This window comes from Capra hircus, chromosome 3 (genome assembly GCF_001704415.2).
Source record: "Capra hircus breed San Clemente chromosome 3, ASM170441v1, whole genome shotgun sequence".
NCBI classification, from domain to species: Eukaryota; Metazoa; Chordata; class Mammalia; order Artiodactyla; family Bovidae; genus Capra; species Capra hircus.
The window spans coordinates 320,354-327,228 of NC_030810.1; the positions used below are offsets into that span (position 1 = coordinate 320,354).

General features: G+C 40.8%; 1 long non-coding RNA gene across 1 annotated transcript; it reads left to right on the forward strand.

Annotated features, from left to right (window-relative positions):
* On the forward strand, positions 3,700-5,043 carry LOC108633806. Its single transcript, XR_001917183.1, has 2 exons — positions 3,700-3,809; positions 4,492-5,043. It is a non-coding gene; the product is annotated as an uncharacterized LOC108633806 (long non-coding RNA).

The window sequence follows — 6,875 nt, forward strand, 5'->3', positions numbered from 1 at the left end:
TACTCAGCTTTAAAAAAGAACAGATTTGAGTCAGTGCTAATGAGGTGGATGAAACTGGAGTCTATTATGCAGAGTGAAATAAGTCAGAAAAACACCAATACAGTATATTAAGGCATATATATGGAATTTAGAAAGACAATAACGATGATCCTATATGCAAGGCAGCAAAAGAAACACAGATGTAAAGAATGGACTTTTGGAGTATGTGGGAGAAGGTAAGGGTGGGAGGTTTCCAGAGAATAATATTGCAACATGTATATTGCCATATGCAAAATAGAAGACCAGTGCAAATTCAATGCATGATGCAGGGCATTCAAGGCCATTGCTCTGGGACAACTGAAACGGACGGGGTGGTGAGGGAGGTGGAAGGGGAGTTTAGGATAGGTGGACACATGTGTATCCTGGCTGAGTCATGACGATTCAGTGTATGGCAAAAATCACCACAATGTTGTAAAGTTACTGTCCAATTAAAATTAAGTAATTAATTTAAAAAAAGAAATGAAAAGGCAGAGGAACCAGAGATCAAATTATGATCTGTTGGATCATATAAAAGCCAAGAGAATTCCAAAAATATCTACTCTGCTTCATTGACTATGCTAAAGCTTTTGACTGTGTAAATCAAAACAGACAGTGGAAAATTCTTAAAGAGGTGGGAATACCAGACCACCTTACCTGCTTCCTGAGAAACCTGTGTGCAGGGCAAGAAGCAACAATTAGAAACAGACATGGAACAACGGACTGGTTCAAAATTGGGAAAGCAGTGCATCAAGCCTGTATATTGTCACAAGGCTTATTTAACGTATATGCAGATTACATCATGAGAAATGCTGGGCTGGATCAAGCACAAGCTGGTCTCAGGATTGCTGGAAGAAATATCAACTTCAGATATGCAGATGACACCACCCTTACGGCGGAAAGTGAAGAAGAACTAAAGAGCCTCTTGTCCAAAGAAGACATACGGATGGCTAACAAACACATGAAAAGATGCTCAACATCACTCATTGTTAGAGAAATGCAAATCAAAACCACAATGAGGTACCACTTCACACCAGTCCGAATGGCTGTGATCCAAAAATCTGCAAGCAATAAATGCTGGAGAGGGTGTGGAGAAAAGGGAACCCTTCTACACTGTTGGTGGGAATGCAAACTAGTACAGCCACTATGGAGAACAGTGTGGAGATTCCTTAAAAAATTGCAAATAGAACTACCTTATGACCCAGCAATCCCACTGCTGGGCATACACACCGAGGAAACCAGAATTGAAAGAGACACATGTACCCCAATGTTCATCGCAGCAATGTCTATAATAGCTAGGACATGGAAACAACCTAGATGTCCATCAGCAGATGAATGGATAAGAAAGCTGTGGTACATATACACAATGGAGTATTACTCAGCCGTAAAAAAGAATTCATTTGAATCAGTTCTGATGAGATGGACGAAACTGGAGCCGATTATACAGAGTGAAGTAAGCCAGAAAGAAAAACACCAATACAGTATACTAACACATATATATGGAACTTAGGAAGATGGCAATGATGACCCTGTATGCAAGACAGGGAAAGAGACACAGATGTGTATAATGGACTTTTGGACTCAGAGGGAGGGAGAGGGTGGGATGATTTGGGAGAATGACATTCTAACATGTATACTATCATGTAAGAATTGAATCGCCAGTCTATGTCTGATGCAGGATACAGCATGCTTGGAGCTGGTGCACGGGGATGACCCAGCGGGATGTTGTGGGGAGGGAGGTGGGAGGGGGGTTCATGTTTGGGAACGCATGTAAGAATGAAAGATTTTAAATTTTAAAAAATAAAATAAATAAATAAAAATTTAAAAAAAAGATTACATTGCAGTAAAAAATAAATAAATAAAGAGCCTCTTGATGAAAGTGAAAGAGGAGAGCGATAAAGTTGGCTTAAAACTCAACATTCAGAAAACTAAGGTCATGGCATCTGGTCCCATCACTTGATGGGAAATAGATGGGGAAACAATAGAAACAGTAAGAGACTTTATCTTCTTGGTCTCCAAATCACTGCAGATGGTGACTGCAGCCATGAAGTTAAAAGACACTTTAAAAATAAATAAAATAAAATAAAAGACACTTGCTGCTCGGAAGAAAAGCTATGACCAGCCTAGATAGCATATTAAAAAGCAGAAACTTTACTTTGCCAACAAAGGCCCATCTGGTCTAAGCTATGGTTTTTCCAATAGTTATTCATGTATGGGTGTGAGAGTTGGACGATAATGAAAGCTGAGTGCCAGATAATTGATGCTTTTGAACTATGGTGTTGGAGAAGACCCTTGAGAGTCCCTTGGATTGCAGGGAGATCCAGCCAGTCAATAGTAAAGATAATCAGTCCTGAGTATTCATTGGAAGGCCTGATGCTGAACCTGAAGCGCCAATAATTTGGCCACTTGTGTGAAGAACTGACTCATTGGAAAAGATCTTGATGCTGGGAAAGATTGAAGCAGGAGGAAAGGGAATGTTAGAAGATGAGATGTTTGGATGGCATCACCAACTCTATGAACATGAGTCTGAGCAAGTTCTGGGAGGTGGTGATGGACAGGGAAGTCTGGGGTACTGCAGTTTCATGGGGTCGCAAAGAGTCAGACAGGACTGAGTGACTAGACTGAACTGAACTGAACTGATAGCCAAAGTGCTCAAGTTTTCCCCTGAAAGGCATAATAAATATTATTAGCTGAAGTGTTACTGTCGGTCAATAAACTATACTAATAAATTATGAACAGGTTCTATGTCATCCCTATTTTATTTATTTAAGGAAAAATACCCATGGATTGAGTGGCTGAATCAATGATTCATGGAGGTTCATTCCCTGAGTATACTAAGAATGTCTGAAAGCACACTAAGTGTCATGTAAAATAAAGGATCTGACAGAGTCAATTGAATTAACTATTGTAGGGGAAAGAAGCGCAAGATATTTAGGGAGTATTAGTGGAAAAGGTTCTTAACGGATATAGCCCAGGCACTGAGTTCATTTTGAAGATAATGAGAAGAGAGGAATTAGGGTTTCTAGTAAACCACATATGACTCAGATCATGGGTCTGCAGAGTTCAGATCAGTGTATAAACCTGCAAAAGCAGAGCTTCAGGAAGGGGCCAGAGCTTGTGATTTATTGCCTAAAAAAGTGAGGGATCATGTTGTCCTGTTCAAGTCCATGTTGGAGCCATGTGAAGGCACATCTGACAGGAGACTGCTTGCACTAAAAAATCAAGGTAGACTTTGTGGTCGGGCTTAAGTCACTTAATTGTCACAAAGTAGTATACGGTACAAGGCGAGTTTAGAAAAACTATAGGTAGGAGTTAAAATATGTGTAGTTAGGAAAACTCTGGTCTATGTCTTCAATGGAAAAAAAGCCAGGTGCTGACAGGTGAAATGGAATGGGGTAGTAAGTTTTATGTACCAGATGCTCCGGAGAGCTGGCACGAGGGCGAAGCAAAATCTCTAACTATGGAAGAATAGCAACATTCTCAAGCATTCCTCATATTTCCTAAATGGTGCACGACACTGGTAAAGGAAGTATGAGACAAAGTTGCAAATGAATCACTCTAATTCCTCACTGAAGGGTGAGCAAGTCCATGGACAAGGGAACTGTGTGATATCAGTATGACTGGGGCATTGATTTTTGAGATTGCAAGCATGTGGTATTTGGGGTGGGAAACAAGTGCATCATGGCAGTCCTTGGATGTCCCCCCGGGGTGGAGCTGCCTGATCCTTATAAAAGGAGTCTCTGTCACAGTGCTGTCGTTGTCGTGATGGTCATAGGTCTTCTTTGGAGCCTCTGGTGAGCACAACTCTTGAAGATCTTTTTGGAACTTGGATGTTGGGTTTAATCTGGGGGAAGAAGTGGCTTTAACTGAAGCAATTAGTGTTCTGTATGGGAAAAAGAAGATAATGGGGATTTAGGGGAAAATTTTTGGTATTTGGTCATGAATGAGATCTGAAATGTGAGGAGAAATTGGAGTCAGGGGCGCAGTCCTAACCTGAGAGAGAGTAAGGGGAATGAGATACTGTGCCATAGCACAGCACACATTAGTTCCAAATGCCCCCTTCTCAGCGTTCAGTCCCACTGAGTGCCTGGTGTGGGCCTTTGCATTTTTCCTCAGAAGCCCACAGTCAGGTCAGCTTGGCCAGCAACCACGACCTCATGGGAGAAATAAGTAGAGATTTGTTTGGGGATTGGCTACAAGTTTATTATCCAGATTCTTCTTCAGAGTATGTTTATATTCATACAACACCTGTGCAGGTAATTTTGTTTTAGAAAATGGTGAACGAGAGACGAACCAAAAAGACTCAAGATCTGAGGGCAAGAGATACTAAAAAGGAAGGGTGAAGAAGCTATAAAAAACATTAAGTCTGTATCAGGAATCAAGAAGAGTCCTTAGTGATGGGAGGGTTGTTGGCGCAGCTAAATGTTCTACCAGTCGGACTCTAGTTATGAAGAATGTTGTCTGTTTGTATTTCAGATTCCTTGAGACCCAGGAAAGATGTCTCACCACCAGCATCCACATCCGTATCTGCATCCGCATCTGCACCAGCATCGGCATCAGCATCACCATCAGTGCAAGGAGCCCTGCCATCCACCTCCAAAAGTGTGCCCACTGAAGTGCCATGAGCCTTGTCCACCTCATCCATGCCCACCTCCATTGAACCAGCAGAAATGCCCTCCTGGGCCGCCATGCGCACCATGCAAGCAGAAGTGTCCACCCAAGTGGAAGTAACAACACCAGATTTCATCTGGACCAAGAAACAACATGATCCAGGCTCTTCCGTTGTCCTCCCTTCGGCCATGGTGATGGACTGCATCTTCCTTAACCTCCCTCCTGGACTGACAGCTGGCAGAGAAAAGGCTTGCTGCCTGAAGCTGAAATACCACGTTGTTGGAAGAAGAGCAGCAGGATCATCGCTTTATCTCTCTGTACCACGTGCCCATCTGTAATCTGCGTTGTGATCTCTAACTCGTGTGCAATTAGTGTGTCTATTCTTTTGCTTCTCCAATAAAGCATATTCATAGCCAATTATGTATTTCTTTCTTTCATTTTTTGTGGGTTTTCTTTTTGCATATAATGTTTTTCATCTCTTCTCTCAACCGCAAGTTTCTTCTGAGTGTTCCTTTTCATTCCCTTTGGATTATCAGAATTAGACTTTTCCATCTCTGAGCTCAGCTTTGCCTGAAATATGCCCTTTGGACTGGATCCACCAAAGAATTCCTTCATTGGTTTCAGTCTTGTTTCTAGCTGTCTACCTTGAAGACCCTGAAGAGAATTGAATTCTCTCAATCTCAGGTTCCTTATTTGTAAAACCACTAGGCAAGACTCTATTCCACTCAGTGTACTCATAGAAATTAATTTATTCACAAATGTTTCCCAATTATTAACACATGCCAGGCAGTCTCTTATGTGCTAGGGACATGAGGATGGTGACTAAAGTCCTTTTTCCATCTAAACTCTTGAAGGGAGTTTGCACAAACACACACACACACACACACACACAGGTGCAGATACAAGTAATAGGCAAATAATAGTGATGTGTGAGGATATTTTAGAGAAAACTATGTAGAAAAGCTCTTCCAAAGTGACTTTTAGGGCAAAGACTTGAGTGAAGAGAAGAGTGAGCCTTGAGTATCTGGGGTACACTGTACCAGCGAGAGGCAATGGCGAGTGCTGAGGCAGGGCAGAGCAACTGCAGGGAGAACAGTCATCCAAGAGACAGTGTCTCCAAATGGGGTTGAAGACATTGGATCTGAAAGATGTAGCAAAGATTTTGATAATTTATTCACAGTTTTCCAACCATACTATGCTGAGGTGCAGAGTCTCAACTTCCTATGTAATTCTCTACTATCACATCTATTTTCTTTTTTCTGAAAGTACATATGATCTTTAAAGACATTTTATTTTAATGGTTATAAGGGCCAAGGAATAAATTAGTTCTTTTGCAAAACAAAAACTTATTTTATGAAAGTGACTATATGAAAATAGGTCTATTATTAACAATGTTCCCATATTATAGGGAAGTTGACTCCATTAATTTCCATCACCTTATAGGTAAACAAATGCACAGAGAATTTTAATCTTGTTGTGCTTCCAACACTAAGAAGTGATTTTATTTTTAGGAGGTTTGACTTTGTACTCTTGTACAGGGTTCTGACCTAATATTATTGACACGATCCCCTCCCCAGTTTTGTCTTGAAGAAAAACAAGAAAAGGGAAAACAAAAAATAAACTTTTGTTTGATTTTCGGAGTTCTCCATGATCAACACATTCAGAAAGTTCGTAAAGCTTTGCTGTATAAAGTGGGTAATCACAGATTGATCTCTTTATTGTCAAGAAAGATGAAGATAAAACAAAAGAACATTACCAACCCTTCCAAAGACCCAAGCTTCCTAAATAAATTTCACCTCCTCCCTTCTCCACTAGAAGTGACCACAATCATGTTTCTGAGATCACAGATCCTGTTACCAGCCTTCCTGAGTTCACTACGTGGTTCTGCTGCTTGCTAACTCTATGATTTTGAGTAATTTGCTCAAGGTGTTTGTGTCTCATTTTAAGGTATCATTTTCTTCTCTTTAAAACTGGAATAGTAACAGTACTCATTTTACAGGTTACCTTGGGAGCCTTACATTTATAAAGCACTTAGAACTGTGTCAGCTTGCAGAAAGCACAGTGAGGATCAAATGTTACTGTGAGTGCATCAGAACTGCTCAGCACATAAGCATACCTTGTCAGTGTTGTTACTTTTCAATCTATGAATTTCATGTCTTGGCCCCTATGCCACTTAAAGAAGCAGTACTTTTCCCATTAAGGTTGTGATAATCTGATAGTTTGCTCCATATTTAACCTACGTCTTTCCT